The 23,091-nt window shown below is 48.9% G+C and overlaps 1 protein-coding gene across 2 annotated transcripts in view; it reads right to left on the bottom strand.

The window, feature by feature from the left end:
• HYDIN (HYDIN axonemal central pair apparatus protein) overlaps positions 1-14,045 on the bottom strand; it is a 443,140-nt gene extending 429,095 nt beyond the window's left edge. Inside the window, exon 1 of one of the 2 annotated variants that reach the window (XM_059713716.1) lies at positions 13,965-14,045. The gene's annotated coding sequence lies outside the window, so the exon portion shown is untranslated. The remainder of the gene's footprint in view (positions 1-13,964) is intronic. The other variant, XM_059713715.1, reaches the window with a different exon arrangement.
• Positions 14,046-23,091: the final 9,046 nt, after the last annotated feature.

Here is a 23,091-nt window from a genome sequence, read left to right as displayed (position 1 = left end):
TGCAGAGATATAAGCTCTACCTTTGACAGTGACTGACTGATAGGCCTGTGCAAAGCAGCTAGTATTCACTTCGAATTTGGCCAATGCGGGGGACAGTGATTCGATTCGGTGACTTGAATCACTGTCCCAAATCAATTCAGCCGAATCATCCAGGCCCATCCCCTGCTCACTCTCCCAGCCTGGCAATGGCTGCCCTGCCCCCCCAGCTCCCAGCACTTTGGAAAAAAAAAAAAAAAAAAAAAAAAGCTTGCACTCACCAGGTGCTGCCAAATGGGGGCGTGATCCCCACTGCCCCATGCTGCATGGAGGGCTCTGCATGAGCCTCCTGACCCTCCCCATTATCTCAGTGCCCCCCACCCCAATGGCTGCCCTGCCCACCCCAGCTCCGGCCCTTTAAGGGAAAAAAACAAACAAACCCTCAACTCATGGTTCCTGCCCAGCGGGGGGTAATCCCCACTGCCTAGTGCCATGTGGGGGACTCTTCCATGAGCCCCCTGAAGCCCCGAGGCCACTGCAGGAGCTGGTGAGTTCGGGGGGTTTTTGGGTTTTTTTGCTTAAAGGGCCAGATCTGGGGTGGGCGGGGCAGTGATGGTGGGGGTGCTGGGAGAGGAGGCAGAGGTTGGGGGGCTCCTGCAGAGTCCCCCATGCAGCATGGTGGGGGGCAGCACCCGGTGAGTAGAGGCTTTTTTTTTTTTTTTAAAGGGCTGGGAGCTGGGGCAGGCAGGGCAGCAATGGGGGGGGGGATCTGGGGGAGCAGGCAGATGATGGGGCCTGGGAGGGATCCCCCCTCCCGCAACTTCTCCTCACCCAAAGCCTACTTACTGGCACAAAGTCCAGGTCCAGCTCCCTGCTGCAGCAGGCAAGGACTGCCCAAATCACCAAAGTTCTCCAAATCTTTTCCGAAGATTTGGAGAGTTTCGAATCAATTCGGACCTTTTTATTGGTCCCTTGATTCAATTTGGATTTGGAGATTCAACCACCGAATGGGGCTGAATCTCCTCCGAATTGAATCAGCACCTGAAGCTTCGCACAGCCCTACTGACTGAAGTGTAGCTCCCTTTCATCTGTACTTAGTGGCACCAAGCTGCGCATACAGTAAACAAACTTACCTCTACACAACCTAACTACTGAGTTTGAGGACACATACATCTGACCAGCAACTGTGGGAGAAGAATATTTCAATACAGAACCAACCATACCCTCAGCAAAGGCAGGGAGGAAAATCTTCCTGTAAATCTTGAATGTACTTGACAGCCCTGCACATAGGGGCACAGACACAAACCAAGACATGCAAAGAAATAGTGGTACAAAGTAAACATTAAAGTAACATTAGTTAATTGGACTAAACAAATCACCTCTGTTTAAGGATTCAACATATGCACTCTGACTAACTTCAAATAATAGACCCGAGATCAAATCTAATCCATGCAGGACTGTGGCAAATGTCATTCCCCCCTGCCCTTAAGAGCATGCTTGCTCAAGATAAAGGCTAAATGTACTCCAGTCATATGCTGTGCTTCACTGTTGCTATTTAATCTACTGATAACATACACTTTAGCCTTGACTTCCTCCCCAAGCTTCTTCAGTGCAGGATGACAGCAAATGATATTAGATTTGCTTTGAACAGAAATAGTGGTGCAAAGAAAACATTAAAGTGGCATCAGTTCCCTCTATCTCAGAAATGGAAAGGTGGGGAGAACCTAACTTTTTTATATCTTGGTTGAATCAACCCATTAGCATGGGTCACCAGAAATTCCTCTGCCCCTTCAGGCTAGGTTCTAGTTCCTCCAATAAGGCTGTAACCCTGTAAAGAACCATGCAGCATTCTTGAAACTGCCAATTTGTGATTGAGGGAGAAAGCAAAGATCTAATTTAAATCAGGGACAGTTAGCCAGTTAAAGGAGTGCTCAGTCTATGTTAGAAAATAAATCTTCTGAGCTATGGATTTAACTTCTTGTTGTCACACTCTTTCTGACTTTGGCTTAATAACTTACTCATTGAGCCAAAACTACAAAGTTAGGTATTGCAGTGGTAGACTTTTAGATGCTGTTCCACCTAGCAGAATCCACAACCTGGCATTAGGTGCCCCAGTAGATAGGGAAAGTTACATACCTGAGAATGAGATTTAGAAAAGCCAGGACAAATTACTTACTAGGACATACCAGAGTGAGGATTGAATCACAAGCCCCTATGTTCTTGGGAATTCAGGCATTTCTCCCTACTGGAGTTTCACAGCTGGGAACCCCCACCTCCAGTTAGAAACCTAAACAGTTTTTTTGTGTTTTTTTTTAAATGACAACAAAAGAGGAGACTTTTCTTGTCTCATACCTAATACCACAGTGTTTAGTGCATTCACTAGGGCTATGAGAAACAGCACCATTTTGTTTTGACTTCCATTTTGCCGTTTAGAAGCACTGTTCCAAAACTGTTTCTGTTTCGGTGCTGTTTTGATGCATTTTGATGTTTCACTCATAGGCTATGGGGAATCACAAAAATGCCTATAATTTTGCCATTTCCTGCCTGATTCATATGAAAATTGCAGGGATGGTAGACCCTTCTGAGGGCATGATGCTTAAAAAGTTTCAAGGAGATAGGTGTAGGGGGTTTCGTGAAACTGCACCTCAAACTGTTCAAAACAAACCTAGTATCATTTGCTGTCATCCTGCACTCGGAGCTAAGAGCCGCTCCCCCCAGGAGGAGTCTGGCACAGCCCTGCAGCCCTCCTGGGGGCGCGGGCCCCCAGATCTGTGCACAGGATGACAACAGGCTGCTGCTGCTGGCTGGGGCCAGCGCCAGCACTGGGTTTTTCCCAGTGCTCTGCAGCCAGTGAGTGCGGAGCTTAAAAAAAAGCTCTGCACTCACCAGTTCTGGCAGCGGCAATTGGGGCCTCTGAGGGCTTGTGGCAGAGCCCCCCACCCTGCATAGGATCATCCGTGTGGCAGCTGCACCATCACGCATGTGCAGCGCAGCTCAGGAGGGTGCCAAACACTGTCCCAGAGCTGAGGCGGCTCTGCATGTCAGCCAGAACTCCCGGTTTGATCCCCAGCTCTCTGACCATTCCTTCAGCTCCTCCCAGGGGGCGTGGCCCCCAGATCTGCATGCAGGGTTTCAGAAGGCTGCTGCTGCCAGCTGGGGAAATAGCCCAGAGCTGCCGCCATCCTTAGCTGCCAGCGGCAACCTGCTGTCATCCCGCATCATCTGGGGGCCTGCACCCCGCAGCAAGAGCTGAGGGAAATGGTCAGAGAGCTGGGGAAAGATTGGGGAGCTGCAGAATCAAACTGGGAACTGGAGGAATGTTCAGGAACCTGAACATTCCCCCAGCTTTCGACTCAATTCCCCAGCCCCCAATTCGATTCCCCAGCCCCGGCTCAATTCCCCAGTTCCCTGTTCAATTCCCCCAGTTCTTCCTGTGGGGTACGGGCCCCTGGATCTGTGCACCGGGTTTCAGCAGGCTGCCACTGCAGGCTGGGGCCAACAGCAACACCGCAGTCTTCCTAGCGCTCAGAGCTGGCTGCACTGAGCAGCTGCCACTGGCCCCAGCCTGCAGCAGCAGCTTGCTGAAACCCCATGGGCAGATTGGGGGCCCACACCTCCTGGGAAGAGCAATCATCAGAGAGCTGAGGGAAGCAATCAGAGAGCTGGAGAATCGAACCAGGAGCTAGATGTCAATATCAGAGCAGTCTTCCCCCCTCTTCCCCCTCCCTCTCCTTAGTTTCTGTTTAGCTGCAAGCAAGCCCAGCTTTGAAGTGCAAAATGTTTCAAGACTTTCAAAACGTTTTGAGTGCCCTCATTTCATTTCAAAGCTGTTTCAAGACCTTTCATTTCAATTTCACTGTTTCAAGCTTGAAACATGGCGAAACAGCTTCAAAACAAAACACCCGTCGAAATTTCACACAGCCCTAGCATTCACCTGGTTGGATCCATGCCCCTCTACCTGATTGGCAGCTGGTATTTGAAGCCAGGGCTCCTATCTCTTAGGTGAGTGACCTAGCTACTAGTCTATAGGGCAGTGAGGCCCCTCTCATCTTTGCTGGTCCAGTATGCTTAAAACTTAACTATCTATTGCAGCAAGAATTAGAATGCGGGTTCCCTAGGGTAATGCTCTAACCACCAGATTCTAAAGTGTTTTTGCTCTCTTTGCCCTACTGAATATTCAAGTTTTTTATACAAAACAGAATGGGTTCAGCTAAGGAGACTGAAAAAACAGGATGCAGCACTCATGGTCCTGTTACACATTACGGAGAGAAAGGTGGGGATGAGGTGAGCGCATGAATGACTGATCTCTTAAGTATAAAGGTGAGGTGCTATTTCCCACAATTGTGTGAGGCTCAATTCAGTAAGCCAGAGGCAAATTAGGCAGGGAGAGGCATAGACTCACCTCAACAGTGCTAGGACTCAGATGGTTTTCATCTCTCTTCTAAAGGTAAGAGTCTGTTCTCTTACAGGTTGGCTGATCTCCTCCAAAAGGCTTTAAACTAGCTTCATCAGAGCTCAGGGAAGCAGAGGATAAGGAGAACCTAGGATGAGCAAGCCACGAGCAATGCACTGGATTAGTCCAGGTAAGCACTAAGGGGCCCAACAGACATCAGGACAGGGGGGTACCAAGGGCACCCATCGTGGGGGTTAAATGTCTCTACACTAATACTAGGAGCATAGGGAACAAGCAGGAGGAACTTGCACTCCTGCTTACAAGCAACAACTTTGGCCTGGTTGGACTAACTGAAACCTGGTGGGACCCTACTTGCGTTTGGTCAGTAGGCATTGAGGGTTACAGGTTGTACAGATGGGATAGAGTGGGGGGAAAAGGGGGAGGGGGCTGTTGCTGTCTATGTTAAGGAACAATATACATCCTCTATAATCAAAATGGGATTAGAGGAGGACCAAACCGAGGTATTGTGGGTCAGGATACAAGGGGGTTAGGGGGAAAGGGACTTGGTAGTGGGGGTCTACCACACCAGGAAAATGAGCTAGACCTGAAATTCTCCAGACAGCTCTCAGAGGCCGGACAGTCGAGAGACATCATTGTCATGGGTGACTTAAACTACCCTAACATCTGCCGGGAGGAGCAGTCAGCTAAATCTAATCGCTCACGTAGGTTCTTAACCTGAATACAGGACCTCCACCTTACACAGGAGGTATACAGTCCCACTAGGGGAAACGCTTGGCTGGATCTGGTGTTAGCTACACAGGGGATGACCTGGTGAGGAATCTGCAAGTACAAGGTAACCTAAGGGATAGTGACCATCAATTGATTGAATTCACTATCCGGCATAGGGTGGTTAAACTAACCAGAAGGCCTGAAGTGCTAGACTTCAGAAAGGCTAACTTCAGTGTGCTCAAGAGATTAGTTAGTGAGGTGTTAAAGCTCAAGAGCATTGGCCAAATGAGAGTCCAGGAAGGGTGGTTTTTCCTCAAGGGAGCGATCCTACCAGCACAGGAGGAGACAATGCCATTGTACATAAAAGGGGGCAAAGGGGCCAAGCAGCCCTCTTGGCTGAACAGGGCAGTCCAGGAAAGCCTAAAGGGCAAAGAAAGGAGGTATACAGGCTGTGAAAACAGGGGGTAGCTACCAAGGAGGAGTATACCTGCCTGGCTCACGCTTGCAGGGAATCAGTTAAGAAGGCCAAAGCAGGATTAGAATTTAGGCTGGTGACAAAAATTAAGGACAACAAAAAGTCCTTTTTCAAATATATAGGGAGCAAAAGGAAGGTGCAGGGTAGCAGAGGACCCTTACAGGACAAACTAGGGAAATTGGTGACAGAGAGGGGGGACAAAGCCAAACTTTTCAGTGAGTTCTTTGCATCTGTATTCCTAGACACAGACCAAGAAAAATCCCCCAAATGGATCACAGGTAGACACAGGAGGGACACCAGCCCACCAACTGTTAGCGCAGACTCAGTGAATGGGCACTTGGAGGGGCTGAATGTGTTCAACTCAGCGGGCCCAGATGAACTTTATGCAAGGGTGCTGAAGGAACTGGCCAGTGTCATAGCAGAGCCACTGGCACAGCTGTTCTAGCACTCATAGTGCTCTGGTCAGGTCCCAGAGGACTGGAAAAGGGCCAATGTGATCCCTATTTTCAAGAAGGGGAGGAGGGAGGAACTGGGAAACTATAGGCCAGTTAGTCTCACCTCTATCCTTTGGAAAACTCTGGAAAAAATAATTTAGGATCACATTTGTGGGAGCCCAGCAGGGGAAATAATGCTGAAAGGAAATCAGCACGGGTTCACTGCAGGTAGCACCTGCCTGACTAACCTTGTTTCTTTTTATGACCATGTTACAAAGTGCTTATACGCAAGAGTTGAGGTAGATGTCATCTACCTAGACTTTAAGAAGGCCTTCGATACAGTATTGCATTCTGTTCTTGTAAATAAACTGACAGGCTGTGATGTAGATGATTACACGGTCAGGTGGGTGGCATAGCAGCAGAAAGGAATCTTGGAGTCATAGGTGACTCCAAGATGAACATGAGTCAATGTGACAAAGTGATCAACAAGGCTAAGCACACTTTATCATGCATTAGCAGACACATGATGAACAGGTCCAGGGAGGTGATGCTTCCCCTCTGTGCAGCACTGGTCAGGCCGCAGTTGGAGTACTGCATCCAGTTTTGGGCACTGCACTTGAAGAGGGATGCGGGGAATCTTGAGAGGGTTCAGAGGAGGCCACTCGTATGGTCAGAAGCCTGCAGGCAAGGCCCTACAAAGAGGGGCTGAGTGACCTAAATCTCTTCAGCCTTCACAAGAGAAGGCTGCTTGTGGCTGCTTATAAATTCATCAGGGGAGGGCAGTAGGGAATAGGAGATGCTCTATTTACTAGGGCACCCCCTGGGGTAGCTAGGAACAATGGCCACAAATTGATGGAGAGGAGATTTAGGTTGGACATTAGAAAGAACTTCGTCACAGTAAGGGGTACCAGAATCTGGAATGGGCTTCCAAGGGAGGTGGTGCTCTCCCCTACCCTGGGGGTCTTTGAGAGGAGACTGAACAAGCACCTAGCTGGGGTCACTCTTTGCTGCCCAGGGCACAGGGCCAGGCTCAATGACCTACTGAGGTCTCTTCCGACCCTAACATCTATGAATCTATAAATCTATGGTTTTGTGCATATTTTGGGCACCTAGGGGCCTAGTGGTACCTCCAGGGCTAAGGAGCAGCTGTGCTTAGGCTCTGTGAAGCTCAACTGTTGTGTTTAGTTATCAGATTTGACAGGCACCTAAATCCCTCCATTCACTTAGGGACACTTAGTAAGGGACAAATTATAATTTATAGATAATCCCACTGAAATTAAATGGGGTTACGTGGGTATAAAATAATCAGAGAACTGGGTCTTTTCCAGGTACTTTGTAGGCTGTGCGTATGATCTTGCTCATAAGCACACAATAGATTCTCCCTCTTTCCTCCTCTTTTCCCTAGAATAAGCTATCCCTGTGGAGGAATTGGTTAATTTGCCTTTCTGTTACACTGTGCTGAGGAGCAAGACAGGAGATTTGTTAAAATTCTGAATCAAGATGTTATTGAACAGTCCTGTACAGCTAAACAACCTTGCCCCTATTCAGGTTTATGACCTAAGATCACACTTCTTGCCTAAAAATCACCTGCCTAGTTGTAATTACCATACAAACAGCACTGTGAAAACAGCCCAAGATATTAATAAAGCAGCTGCAAAAATTACAAGACTAATCTCCTCCCCTCAGCCCCCTTCAATACCAGTTAAATGGCTGATTGCTGTTTAAATCAAACCTTGCAATCGAGGAAGCATGGCCTGTTGCCTTCACACTCCAGTCTCCCTTATATTTTATAAATTTACTTTCTGTCAACCTGAAATTTATTATAGAAACAAACTCTGCCATAGCTGAGATTGCTAATTAGGGTTGTTAGATTAAATCCCCCTGTTATTCCTTTCTATTAAACTTCAATTCTCATCTGACAGCGATAGGGATCAGAGAGCATAACAGCTAACACAAAACAGCAGCTACAGCCCCTTCCCCTTGCCAGTTCTGTTGGAGAGCTGAGATTTCATGGCATTCTGTGTCATGGATCACCTATAATTAATTACCAAGCCCCTTTCTAATGTATTTACAGTACAGCTTTATATTGTCTTTCACCTCTCACAGACTCTGATCTCTGTTCTGGTTCTGGTACATGCTCTTTGTAATTGCCATATACACAGCACTGTGAGACCAACCAGAAATACTAACAAAGAAGCTGCAATAATTCTGACTCCTCTCTTGCCCTTCTTACTACCAGTGAAGTCTCTGCTTTTATTTATTTTTCTGGCATAAATAAAGTCAGCTGAACCTTGTACTATGTTTCCATTAGGTTTTGAAGGTTTCAAAACTCTCACAAAGTCAATTACTTGAGAAAGGGGAGATAAAAAACCAAATAAATAAAAATGCATCCTGGATTGTTTCCAAATATTGATACATACAATCAGATATAGCCCTGCCCTGGAGATACTTGGAGGAAGAAGGGAAGCAGGAAAGTAGCAAAATTCCTATAAGTGAGCTTTGGCAGGGCCTGATCCAAAGCCCATTCCAATCAAAGACAAGAATCCCACTGACTTTAACGGACTCAAAGCTTCCTACACAACAAAAGGAAAACATTCCATTAAGAAAGGAAATGGAGTTGGCAGTGTGGTAGATATATAGTAAGAAAATGGTCACTACTGCTATTGTCTGTGTCCCCTTTTCACTGTGCAGTAGCAACCCCAGAGAGAACCAAGGGGGAATTCACACATATCCAGCCTGTATTGAACCCTGGATGGATTTTACACAGGTGAGGGTATTTCTTTTTATCAGTTTTTCTACTTTTTAGTGGGTGCTTGCTTGTTCTTGCACTTGGAACAATATGTGATTATACAATGAGCTCAAAAACCTTCTTTCTAAAGTATATAATTTTTCTAAGAAAAAACTCTAATGATATTAACAATAAGTATTCCTACAACCTAGTTCTTATATACCACTTATCCATAGATCTCAAAGCACTTTATAAGAAAGGATAACAATAATTAATTCTTACAGAGGGGAAATGCAGGCATGGGAAAATGCAGTGACTTGCCTGAGGTCAACTAGGAAGCCAGTGGCCAAGCTGGTAAAGAACTCAGGTCTCCTGACTTGATTTAACATCCTGGTTTAGAATATTAAATACATAACTGGCTGACTTACCTACAGAGCTCTCTCTTGAACTGTATCCAAGACATTTCACAATGCCTGACTTTTGCTTTCCTCTCTATCTGGTTTCCTGTTTTCCAAATCAGAGGAGAGACAATCTTTATACATAATCTGGAGCCCCTGGCCATGATCATTGAGAAAGTTTGACTTGGACATTATCAAGTTTTTAATCCACTGAAGAAAGATTGCATAAATTGGAACAGGTATAGGAATGAGGGAAATGCTAATGATTAAATAAATGCAGTCTGTATGCATCTGTGCCAACAGAGGTATTCTAGGCTCTTTCATCCCCGGTACAAAGACTGAGCTTCAGCTAGAAATAAACTGCCCCTCCAGTGGCTTAAGTTACAACCAAAAAGGTATAAACTGGAACTAATTTCAGCAGGACTCTGGGACCTCCTGCTGTGTCCAGCCAGGGGCATGGACCAAGGTGGTCAAGGGCCCTAAGGCCCGCCGCACCAAGGCCCCTCCCTCGCCAGAACTGAGCAACAGGTATGCACCTCTTGCTGCCCCAGCAGAGCCTGCTGAGTTGCCGGCCCCCACAGGCAACATGGGCCTAACTGCAGCTCCCGCCCCTGCTCTCCCCAAGACAAAACGTAAGGCGTTTGTTGTGGGAGACTCCCTCCTGAGGGGGACGGAGGGGCCAATCTGCCACCCTGACCCCTTAGCCCGGCAAGTCTGCTGCTTCCCAGGGGCCCGCATCTGGGACATTGCGGAGAGGATCCCCAAGCTCCTCAAACCCACAGACCGCTATCCCATGCTCCTTATTCATGTGGGCACCAATGACACGGCTCGGAGCACTCCCAGCCAGGTCATGAGGCGCTACAGGGATTTGGGAGCGGGGCTTAAGGGTCTGGGGGCACAGGTGGTGTTCTCGTCGATCCTCCCAGTCTCAGGCTATGGGCTGAGAAGGGACAGGAGGATCTATGTGGTCAACCAAAGACTGCGGTGCTGGTGTCGTCAGGAAGGCTTTGGCTTTCATGACCACAGCCCGCTCTTTGGCGAGAGAGGCAGCGAGCTGCTGGGAAGAGATGGTCTCCACCTCTCTCCCCTAGGGAGGAGGCTCTTCTCAGCCAGACTGGCTGACCTGCTCCACCGGGCTTTAAACTAAGCCCGCTGGGGGACGGGGGCACAACCGCCACTGCTGGCCCGCTGAGCAATCCTTGCAAAGCCAGCGGATCATGGCACTCAAGGGAGCCCGCCCCAGCCCCAGCCCTGGTAAAATCTGTGGGCAAGGAAGGAGCCCCCCAGGGGGCGCTTGCCTGCCTGTACACAAATGCCAGGAGCTTGGGGAATAAGCAGGAGGAGCTCATCCTCCTGCTCAGTGCAAACAATTACGATGTCATAGGGATCACGGAGACCTGGTGGGACTCCACCCATGACTGGACCACGGGGATAGATGGCTATACCCTGTACAGGAGGGATCGTGTAGAGAAAAGGGGCAGGGGTGTAGCTCTCTATGTTAAGGAAAGCTACGCGTCCCTGCAAGCCGATATTGGCGACCAGGGTGGACGGCTGGAGACCCTCTGGGTTAAAATCCGTGGGGAACACGGCACAGGGGACACAATGGTGGGAGTCTATTACAGACCTCCCACCCAAAGTCCTGAGCTAGACCAGGAGTTTGCCCAGGAACTGGCTAAGGCAGCTTGCTCCAGGACCATGGTTGTCATGGGTGACTTCAATTACCCAGACATCTCGTGGGAGGATCGCTCAGCAAAATCTGAGCAGTCGCAGAGCTTCCTCTCGTGCGTGGATGACCTCTACCTGACTCAAGAAGTCTATGGGCCAACGAGAGGCAAAGCGCTGCTCGACCTGGTGCTGGCTACTGGGGAGGACCTAGTCGGCGACCTAGTGATCGATGGGAAGCTGGGTGACAGCAACCACGAGCTGATCACCTTCACCATCCGCCGAAAAGCTGGCAAGTCGGTCAGCAACACGCAAGTCCTTGACTTCAGGAAAGCCGACTTTGACAAGCTCAGGAGGCTTGTCAGTGAGGCCCTAAGGGACCATGACCGCAGGGAGAGGGGAGTTCAAGAAGAGTGGTTGCTCCTCAAGGGAGCGATCCTCAATGCACAAACTAAGTCTATTCCATCTCGGAGGAAAGGCAGCAAGTGGGCACAGCAGCCCCCCTGGCTCTCCAGGGACCTAGCAGACCTCCTGAGGCTAAAAAGAAAGGCCTACAAAGGATGGAGGATGGGAGTCACCTCCAAGGAGGATTATTCTGCACTGGTCCGGTCCTGTAGGGAGCAGACCAGGAAAGCCAAGGCTGCAACTGAACTCCAGCTAGCTTTGAGCATCAAGGACAATAAAAAGTCCTTTTTCAGATATGTGGGGAGCCGGAGGAAAAGCAGGGGCAACGTTGGACCCCTGCTGAACCAGATGGGGCAACTGACAACTGACGCCCAGGAAAAAGCCAACCTATTAAATAGGTACTTTGCGTCGGTCTTTCATCAGCCCCATGGGACGCCCGTGCCTGCTACAGGGCCGGGAAGTCCGGGTGAGGGTGATCCCCTGCCCTCCATTAATGCTGACTTTGTGAAGGAACATCTTGAGAAGCTGGATACCTTCAAGTCAGCCGGCCCTGACAATCTTCACCCCAGGGTACTCAAGGAGCTGGCGAGCATCATAGCCCAGCCTCTAGCGCGGATCTTTGAAAACTCTTGGCGCTCTGGTGTAGTGCCCGAAGACTGGAAGAAGGCCAATGTGGTGCCTATCTTCAAGAAAGGGAGGAAAGTGGATCCGGCTAACTATAGGCCCATCAGCCTGACTTCTATCCCGGGGAAGATCTTAGAAAAGTTTATTAAGGAGGCCATCCTTAATGGACTGGCCGACGCCAACATCTTAAGGGATAGCCAGCACGGGTTTGTTGCGGGTAGGTCTTGCTTGACCAATCTCATTTCCTTCTACGACCAGGTGACCTATCACCTGGACAAGGGAGATGAGATTGATGTCATATATCTTGACTTCAAAAAAGCCTTCCATCTGGTGTCCCATGATCGTCTCTTGGAGAAACTGGCCAATTGTCGCCTTGGGTCCCCCACGATCCACTGGCTGGAAAATTGGCTCCGGGGTCGGACCCAGAGGGTAGTAATTGATGGAAGTCACTCATCGTGGTGTCCTGTGACCAGTGGGGTCCCCCAGGGCTCTGTCCTTGGACCCATACTGTTCAACATCTTCATTAACGATGTGGACACTGGAGTCAGAAGCGGACTGGCCAAGTTCGCCGATGACACCAAACTTTGGGGCAAAGCATCCACGCCAGAAGACAGGCGGGTGATCCAGGCTGACCTGGACAGGCTCAGCAAGTGGACGGATGAGAATCTGATGGTGTTCAACGCTGATAAATGCAAGGTTCTCCACCTTGGGAAGAAAAACCCGCAGCATCCTTATAGGCTTGGCAGTGCTATGTTGGTTAGCACTATGGAAGAAAGAGACTTGGGGGTCATCATTGACCACAAGATGAACATGAGCCTGCAATGCGATGCTGCGGCTAGTAAAGCGACCAAAACGCTGGCTTGCATCCATAGATGCTTCTCAAGCAAATCCCGGGACGTCATTCTCCCCCTGTACTCGGCCTTAGTGCGGCCGCAGCTGGAGTACTGCGTCCAGTTTTGGGCTCCACAATTCAAAAAGGATGTGGAGAAGCTTGAGAGAGTCCAGAGAAGAGCCACGCGCATGATCAGGGGTCAGGGAAGCAGACCCTACGATGACAGGCTGAGAGCCCTGGGGCTCTTTAGCCTGGAAAAGCGCAGGCTCGGGGGTGATCTGATGACCACCTACAAGTTTATCAGGGGTGATCACCAGTATCTAGGGGAACGTTTGTTCATCAGAGCGCCCCAAGGGATGACGAGGACGAATGGTCACAAACTACTACAAGATCGTTTCAGGCTGGACATAAGGAAGAATTTCTTTACTGTCCGAGCCCCCAAGGTCTGGAACAGCCTGCCGCCGGAGGTTGTTCAAGCGCCTTCATTGAACACCTTCAAGATGAAACTGGATGCTTATCTTGCTGGGATCCTATGACCCCAGCTGACGTCCTGCCCTTTGGGCGGGGGGCTGGACTCGATGATCTTCTGAGGTCCCTTCCAGCCCTAATGTCTATGAAATCTATGAAATAATTTTGTGAACAATACTGTTAACTGGGGGGAGGCAGTGTAAGGGAGAAGGGGAAGCAGTTTGGCAACAGAGAAAGAAAAGGACCACTACCTTCCATTACAGCTTATGCAGCTCTGTACACCATGTTGCCAAACTCTAGAAGCAGAAATTCACCAAATGCTGTTCAACATGCAGAAGTTGCCAAATGCTGCTAAAGCGCCCTTCTAAAGCCATCACAAATAACACTGGGGAGTTTACCAAGTGCCACCCACAGTAAAGTGATGTGCCACAAACCCCTGCGGCATGGAACTCACCAAAAGTTGCTAGATCTAGCAAAAAAAAAAAAAAATCACTAAGTTGCCAATACTTAGTGAGGCTGGGCCTAACTGCAAAGAAGTCCATGGAAAACCAGGAGCAGACTCTTGGTGCCCCACCACAGCCCCAGTCACTCCTCTCTCAGCCAGGCCACCACACTGCATCTTTAATGCCCCATGCCAGGAACTTCCCTTCGCTGGACTGAGCTGGGGAGAAGGCAGGAGAGGTGGCGAGGCTTGTATGCCTGGGAAAGAAGGCCTTTGCCGCCAAGCCTGGGATCTTGGGAGCTCTGCACCCTGTGCCTCTGTACCAAGCCCCAACTAACTGAGCCCAGCACTCTCCATCCCCCTTTCTCCCACCTGGGGGGATGTAGTTGGGCACTTACATGCTCAGTCCCTGCTGCTGCTGCTGCCTTTACAACAGCTCCCCTGGCTCCATAGACAAGAGGTTGCTTCTTGCCTTTCCCACTGCCAGCCTCTGACTGTTACCGTGTTCCCTTAGCAACCAGGGCCTCCCAGCGTCAGCGCGGAGCCTTGGCTACAGGCCCTGTAGCTCCATGACAACCACTGGGACGCCAACAAGGGCTGCAACCCGAGGGAGGAAGAGGAGGAGGCTGGGGCTACAATGCCAGGTAGGGAGGGACAGTTTTTTAAAGGGCCTGATGCCCATATTATTTATGGTCACAAACAGTGATTGTTATTTGTGACAGCAGAGGCCCCAAACAGTGCACATCCCATTGATAAGATCCAGTCCTGCTCCAAGGAACTGGAAATCGAAACAGATGAAAGGAGTGCTATGCCCTTATGTGTGCAGGAGGGAAATTGAGGCAGAAGAAGATTCAGAGACTTGCCCAAAGCATCCAAGGAGTCTGTGCCAGAGTTGGGAATTGAACCCAGCTCTCCTGAGTGCCAGCCCCGTGCCAGAGCTAAGAAAATCTTATTCTCGTCTCATTGTAACAGATGGTGATTTGTTTCTAGTTCTTTAGCTTCCCCTCTGGTGTTGCATGGGAGCTACCAAGGATTTGGAGGAGAAAGGCTGTTTTGAGCAGGAGGTCCCAGTTATTAAACCCCACCCTTGCCTACAAAACTTGGAAGGGTGTGTGTGAGCACACATGCATGTACAGCTCTACATAGATGTCTTGAAAGATTTCCCAGAAGTATTTTCCAATGGCAAATATTATTAAATACCTGCACCTACTACAATCCAGGAACTTTATGAGCACTGTGGAGAAAAATCACCTTTGCCAGGGAGGGCTTAGTACTGAGAGGTTGTGCTCCACTGCAGAGAATGAACCCCTCCCAGTTTTCCATTCAGCATGGGGTTTCTTGCCAGACATCTCTGCTTTCATTTATTTCTACTAGCCATGCCCCAAGGGAAGAATGGCCTGTTTTCCTTCAGGTTAACACTTGGCTTGTTCCCTATGCTCACTGAGCTGCTTAAGAGTTAAAGAAGTCATTAGTTCCTACAGGGGAAAACTCAGACCTCTGAACTTGGGCAGTTGAAGCAGGAGGTGATCTTTAGATAATATCATCCAGCTCTGACAAACTGGACTTTTCATCAATAGAACTCAAAGCATTTTACAAAGGAAGTAAATAGTATCCCTGTTTTATAGATTGGGAATCAAAGATACAGGGCCTGGTGTTTTTAAAACATTCTCCTATGGGCATTGGCATTAAACAAATAATGCAGTATTTCATTATTATCGGATGCATTCTTTGAGACTTGGCAGGCTGTTGTTTGTAGGTACTACATGAAGAATGGTTTGGTTTTCTGAGATGAGCTACAGATTTAAAAAGCAAAGTACAGTCAGTATCTAGTCATTTAAAGTAAGGCTAAGAGGAAACCTGAAACTTGCAATGTTCCTACAGGAAATAACACACTGAGCAGTTTAGATTCATGGTCTCAGAAATAGAAAGTGTATCTGTGACTGAACAAAAGTTGAGTTAGTCTTGGGACTGCCACTTTCTTTGTGAAATCTTTATCCCACTGATGATCACAGCTAAAGTGCTGGATGCATTAGCTCCAGATTCCCCCTGAGCAAACCAAAGATATTACCTTCCAAAAAATCAAACATTAGCAAAGGTGGAAAGAAGTTGGGAGCTTTGTTGGTACTGTACAGATTCCTCTTTAGTGCTGGATCAATAAAGTATATAGAAGTATCTTACCATTCTGAGGAAGGGACAGCATGTCATTGATTCAGAAACACAAGATCCCCCTATTTGGATCAGGAGAAATTCCCTTTGGTGTTAAGGCCTGTGACCATGTTGCTGAGATACAGCTGGTCCATTTCTACCTATTAGAGACTGGTTATGCTAATAAACACCAGATAGTTTATTGCTATGTTAATCTTTGAAATCTGTGATAGTCCTAAATTAAAGCTTTCTGGAATCTTGTCACTAACCAGTCTGAGGAGGTTGATCCCTGGACATCCGGATCAAAAAAAAACACAAGCCTAGACTGCTTGGGCTAAACCAGGGGTGTCAAATACACCCAGCCCCAAGGTCAGGTCCAGACTGCAGGACTCCTCATGGGCCAGATTTGGACATGGAGGTGGTAGTGGTATGGGAGGTTTGCTAATGTAGCCACCACTTGCACCCACCACTGACATGCATGCCCAAAATAGCTCTGTATCCTAGATTTTGGCAGAGGACCCCTCCCACCTCACCCCTGAATTCTCAGCCCTTCTGGAAGCCAGAACAACACATCCAGGCAACATCAGCTCCACAGCCCTACAGGCCGTATGTTTGACATAACTGGGCTAAACCATTCATTCCTGCAACAGTAAATTCTCTGTATATTTTATCTTGACACTAGAGGGCACCACACATTTTGGTACTTTCAAATGCATCCTGATACTTTTATTTATGCCAATTGCAAAAAAATGTCCATTCTCCAGTTTAAAAGATCACAAAAATCAGAAGATGAGGAGGAGCCGAGTTTGAATAAGGTTCAAAGCTTGGCTATGAATAAGGATTGCCATGCAGGAAATCTTTTGTTTTAATCCTAAGAGAAAGTGGCTACTTAATCTTTCCATTAAGATGAATTTCCCTGAAAAATGATAATTTTTCAGATTCTCTCCATGTTTGTACATAAAGTCCTTGGGTTGCATTGTTTCTCTCTCTCTCTCTCTTTTTTTTTTTTTGCGTACATCATTTCAGACTCCATTATTTTTGCAGATGACATGCACTTTGGTGGAAGGAATCTCTCTAGGGTGGCCATCATAGAAAAATTTTCCAGTTTTCTCTTCAAGAGAAAAATAGAGGACATAAAGGTGTCCAGTTTCATATCAATAGAGGACAGAGGACAACTGGACTGTCCTCTATGGTGGCCACCCTAAATATATCATACTTTCAGGAGAGTGTGGATGTCAGTGGGGACATAGCACTGCAGGTGTACAGCTGTCAGTACTGTTCCCCCTCTGCCCTAGCAGTTATTTGATGAGTGGAAAGAGCTGCATCCAGAATGTACTGTACCCATTTTACTGCTGGTCTGCAGTTCTCTGTGCAGGGACGTAAAGTTTGCAAATTCTGCACAACCTATTTTTAAGTGACTATAGACATGAAGTTAACAACAGCAACAAAAAAAGCCTTTGAATTCCCTGCAGTTTTGGAAATGTGAACCTTGTTGTTATCTTACAGCCAAGAAGGTCCAACCAAAATCAAATTCTGTTGAACTAGGGAATGGGTAAACACATGGTAAGATACTGTGTCTTCCACAAAGGTATCATATGCAACTGGGAACAATTGACAAAGGCTGAGAGGAGAAGCAGAGGCACAGGCAGCAGAAGTGTCTTGTCCAAGGTCAGCACTGGAAAAAAGCAGGGAGTGGAACTCACCTCTCCAGACTTACAGGCTGGTGCATCTGCATTTGGATCCAGGTCCAAATGTCACAGACGAGCCTTCACTCCACAGTACCTGGAACCCAGATCTCAACTCAGTGGGCATGTCTATACTTGCCACTATGGTGCCATTGTTACTGTGCCATCATTTAGTACTTCCTTTTGGAAGTACTAAAAGATGGTGCAGTAACAGCTGATGCTGCACCATGAGCACCAACACATGGTTAGTTTTAGGCACTTGTCACTGTAGCAATGTACTATAAAATGGGGGAGATAGCTGCAGCGATGGGCACTGTAAGGGGCAATGTAGCTACAGCATCACGAGTTTTACCTGTGGATGCTATGTTGCTGTAGTGCATTGCTACAGTGACGTGACTTCACACGTACACGCATCCAGTATGCACTACACTCCCACAGTCAAAGCTCTTCCTGGGTTTAACTGGCCCTACAGGCTAGTGTGGTTAAGGCAAGCCTGTTACTGCAGCCAACAGTACACAACAGACTGATGCATCTAGCATCACATCTGGCTACCTCTGACCCTTCCCGCTCCCCCCCAGACTAAAAGGCCAAATACTCATTTGGTCACATGGGGGCAGCCTATGGCACAAGTGCAGAGTGGGACTTGAATACCTCTTAAGCTACAGCAAGATACTTTACTTGCTCCACTATCACACCTCATGTCCCACAGTGTAAGGGCTTAAATCACAGATTTATAGTTTACAGATGGAGGTAGATCTGTACTGGGAATTGCTCTTGGCACCCTTTGAAGAAGTGCAGAGAGTCAGTACAAAGCCACAGGGACCTAACTGTGCTGATGCACTGGCCAAGCCCTCCCTCCTTATTTAGATGAAGCCCAGCAGTCATTTCTGCAGCTCCTTTGTAGGGCTGCTGGCCTATTTTCCTGCCCCAGGAAGGTGACTTACATCAGTGTCTTGGTCCCTCTCCTCAGGGCACAGATTATTCATTCAAACAAAAACCTAGTAAAGTAACACAAACCAAAACTTTGCCCCTGACTCTTGCAGGCTGCAGGGACCCACAGGCAGGAACCATACCCTCTCCTGTGGCTGTCCTTTAAACAGAGGTTCCTCAAGCCTTTCACAGGCACTACCTGACCCCTTCAGAGTTGGGCTAATAACTTGGTTAGGCAAGTACTTAAACAATGCGCAGTAACTTGTGCTACTGTGCAGTACACTTGGCACACGGATTTTTAGTGATGCTTACTGAGCAGTAGCCTAATACTTACTACTGCACAGTAGCATATTAGCATGGCTTTTGCCCACCATGCTACTACATGTTTTTAGGCTACTGCACGGTTAGCATCGCTTGTAGGTGCACCCAGAAACATGAAGACATGGGGTTGACAAGGGGCAACATTGTATTCTATTCCCAGATTAACCTTTCCATTGCTAGAAAGAAATGAGAAAGGCAGCTTAGCTCACCTACATAGCAAGAATTTTTTTCAAGATAAGCTTTACACCATGCTAAGAGCACTGGCAAACTTGGTCTGGGATGGTTTCCCAAGGCAAGTAAGTTCTATACACAGAAACTCATGCCCAAGAAGTTGCCAGCACCCCAAGGAGCAGGCATTGTGAATATACTGCAACCTATTTAATATCTCAATACCATGTGGCAAAATCACGATGTAATTTGTCCTGTTTCTCATGTTCAGTGTGGGAATGCAAAGGTAGGAAAGGTTTCAGGTCAGGACTGCAGCAGAGGTATGGGGGCAAGGAAATTTGCTGCAGCTTCTTCCTGGCTGTTGTGAGGCTCCATTGAAAATGGATATTGGTATCTCATTATCAACAGAGGAGTATTTACCAACAGGAGCAAACCACAGCAGGTATTTTGTAGGGCTGTGAGAAGCTTCGGTAGCCAATTTGATTCGGAGAAGATTTGGCCCAATTCAGCAGCCAGATCTCCGAATCCAAATCGAATTGGGAGACCCATTAAAATCTCCAAACCAAATCAGAAGCGTCCAAATCTATTTAGAGAGATTTGGCACCAATTTGGAGATTCGGCCATAGCCTAAGCAGGCAGCAATCCTAGAGAATGCTGGATACAGCTGCCTCCAGCTGGTAAGTCTGTTGTGGTGGGCCGAGGGGGTAGTGAAGGGCTGTGTGGGGTGCGGGCAGATCAACACCCTCACAGGGAGGGAGGTATTGGGGCTGGGGCTTGGACAAGCTGCCTAGCTGGGGTGCTGAGGGCATGGGATTCGGGGAGGGGGGCTCCTGCCACCGGTCTGGGAGGGCATGGGAGTGGGCACATGCCCCTGGATCTGTGCAGGGTGGGCTGGGCCAGGCTGCACTCTGGGAGGCTAGCCCCAGCCACCTACCACCAGGCTGTACTCCACGGGCAGGGTGGAACCAGCACTGCACTCTGGGCAGCTAGCCCCAGCCGCAGCCCAGAGTACAGCCCTGGCTCCACCCGCCCCGCAGAGCGCAATAGAGCGGGGCCTATGTCTGCACCCACCTTAAAGCTCCCTATAGCCCCTGCTGTTGGCCCCTCCCCGATCCAGGAGCACATGCCCACCCCCTTGCCCTGCTGCTGCTTGCCCAGCCAGGACGTGACAGGGTGAAGCTGTGGCTTGTCCGGGAGGCATGGGGAGGCTGGGAGAGCGGCAGGAGGGCAAAGTCCCTGCTCCCAGTGCCTTCCACCACCTGTCCGGAGTGCAGCCCAGTCCAGCCCACCCTGCGCAGATCCAGGGACACACGCCTGCTCCCATGCCCTCCTGGACCAGCAGCGTGTGGCAGCTTGCAGTGGCGGGAGCCCCCTTCCCCAAGTCCTGCACCTCCCCACCCCCAATCCCTCCCTTGCTGTGGGGGTGTTGATCTGCCCCCCCATCACGTCCCTTCCCTCCCCACTCCACCCACCACAACAGACTTACCAGCTGAAGGCAGCTGTGTCTAGCATCCTCGAGGACTGCTGCCTGTTTAGTCTATGGCCGAATCTCCAAATCAGCGCCAAATCTTTGGAGTTGAATCAGCTGAATTGAATCGGGACACTGATTTGAGTCACCGAATCAAATTGCTGCCCTCTGAATCGGCCAAATATGAATCAAATACTTGCCACAGGCCTAGTATTTTGGTAAAAAGGATGTTTTGTTTTACTGCTTTCTTATCAGGGTAAGAAATGCACAGGGATAGGCACATACACAGAAGATGCCCTACAGCCAGCATCACAGCTTCAAATGATAGATAAAATAGGGCTGGAAGGGAACTCAGGAGGCCATCTACTACAATCACCTTATCAAGGCAGAAATACTTCTGTTTAACCCATCCCAGATACATATCCATTTAACATATACTTAAAAACTTTCAACAAGAGACACTCCACAAGGTCCCTGGGTAATCAGTTCCAGTGCTTGGCCATCTTCAACAGGGAGTTGAACCTGGCTCTTCCACATCCCAATTCACTGTTCTATCCATCAGTATGCATACCTGCACATCATACTTTAGAGTAGATTATGCTAGCTATCTCCAAGGATACAAACTTGACTAGGAGAACAGGATGAACTGGTAGGAATGGGCTGGATCAATTTGCATGGGTGTGGCTGGCCTATTACCAGGGTTGCTCAACCACCAGTCTACAGATCAGATCTGGTCAACAGAGGCATGTAATTTGGTGCACAGTGTTTCCCCCAGGTCCAAAATTTTGGCAGGGGGAGGAAGACAGGGAAGAAGCAGCAACAATGTTAATTGCTGCTCCCCAGCTGCCAAATTTCTGTCTGGTGGGGAGCCTCTGCATGACCCTACATACTAGACTTGGCATATAGAGTGGTACATGGCTGATCTGGGTGTGCAGGGTGGCATGGGGCCTGATCCCAGTGTACAAGACTGGGCCAAGGTGGTAAGGGGCCTGATCAGGGTACATAAGGCCAGGTGAGGGCAGCACAGCCCCGATCAGGGCACATGGGGCCTATTCCAGGTGCCCAAGGCCAGGCAGTGGCAGCATAGGCCCAATCTAGGCCCCATCCAGCCAAGGCCACATGGGCCTGATCCAGATACACAGAGCCAGGCAGAGGCAGCACAGGGCCCAATACAGCTCATGGACTGGCCCCATGGCATTCATCAGCCCACGGAGCGAAACAATTGTGCACCACTGGGTGCATCTACACATGTGTTTACTCTGGCCAAAATTTACTCTGGTGTAAACTAGAAAAAGGGATTTTGGGCAGATGTCTACATGTGGGATTAGGGAGAAAATTTGCAACTAGTTCCCTATAGCTCTACAATGTGGCACCAATAGCGGGGCTCCAGGCTCCCCCTGGGTGCTAGCCCAGAGGCTGGCAGGGAGCACTGGGCCAGGAGAGAGCTCTCTCCTGGCCCTGGGTGGCTGCCTGCTGCTGGGGCGGGGAAAAATTTCCCCCTGCCCTGGCAGCAGGGAGCCCTGATCAGCAGCACAGGGCTTAGAAAAAGCTGCAGGGGAGGGGCAGGTCCCAGCCCTCTGCCCCAATCTGCCAGTGGAGCAGCTAGCAGATTGGGGCAGGGGGTTAGTGTAGAGAAGTCTACATATGCAGCCCAGAACTGGCTGGGGTTTGCCCCAAACAGGACAATTCCCAACCACCTCCTGGCTGCATGCATTTCCTCTTGGAGCCTGGGAACTGTCTCAGTCAGGAATAGGTCTCAGGCTGGGCCAGGAATTGTTCCCCGCTGCTGGAGGCAGAGCAAGGAGACATGGTCCTCACCTGGGCATGCAGGGCTGGGGCTGGGAAGCTTGTCCATCAGTACAGAGCTAAGGGGGGTGGGGGGGGACCAGGCTGGGGAACAAGCTCCCACCAGCAGGGAGCTCCCGGTGCCAGCTCCATGACCACGGGACTGCTGCTGAGAGATGTTTATCTCCAAGCCTGAGCTCTGCAGTTGCAGGGCTCAGGCTGGGAGATGCTCATCTCCCAGCATGAGCTCCATGATCATGGGACTTGGGCTAGGAGACCCTTATTTCCCAGCCCAAGCCGCACAACAGCAGAGCTCAGGCTGGGAGATAAGGATCTCCCACAGCCCCTGCTCCTCAATCACGATTTTGGAGCAGTGGGCTTGGAGGTCCCTGCCCAGGCTCCTGTGGTGAAGCCCACCCCAGCAGCAGGGAGCTATCTCCCTACCCCCTGGTGGACAGCTGACTAGGAACAGATTTTGTTCCTGGTCAGGCATCTATACAAGCTCTATGATGCTGTTACTAATCCTGAGTAAATTTGCTACTTGCATTTGCAGGTAGCAAATTTACTCGGGAATAGGGAGGTTTACTGTGAAGTAAGCATATGCATGTGTAGACACACATGCTTATTTCGCTGTAAACTATGCTAATGTGAAGTTAAGCATCTTGCCCACTGTGTCACACCACGAGGAGGCAAAAGGAGCATCTTCTGTTATACCAGTACAGAGTTTAGTATAAATGTATTTTGTGATTCCACGAGAGATGGTTATACTGCTCAGGTGGGTACAGGTATAAATACCATCTACTCCCACCACTGCAATAGTACTACACAGGAAAGGGTCCAATGCATCAGTAAATGGAAGATACTGTTGAACCTAACCTGAAATAATTTTAAATGCCACCCAAATATTTACCGCTGAAGTGGGAAACTGAGAATTATCCCTCCCCCTACTAAAATGTAATAAAAGAACAGAAAAATAATGATCAATAATTCTCAACATTTCTGTCCTTTTTTTTTTTATTTATG

Source organism: Alligator mississippiensis, chromosome 10 (assembly GCF_030867095.1).
Source record: "Alligator mississippiensis isolate rAllMis1 chromosome 10, rAllMis1, whole genome shotgun sequence".
NCBI lineage: Eukaryota > Metazoa > Chordata > Crocodylia > Alligatoridae > Alligator > Alligator mississippiensis.
The sequence above is the reverse complement of the archived record's forward strand: the minus strand, read 5'-3'. Positions and strand labels throughout refer to the sequence as shown.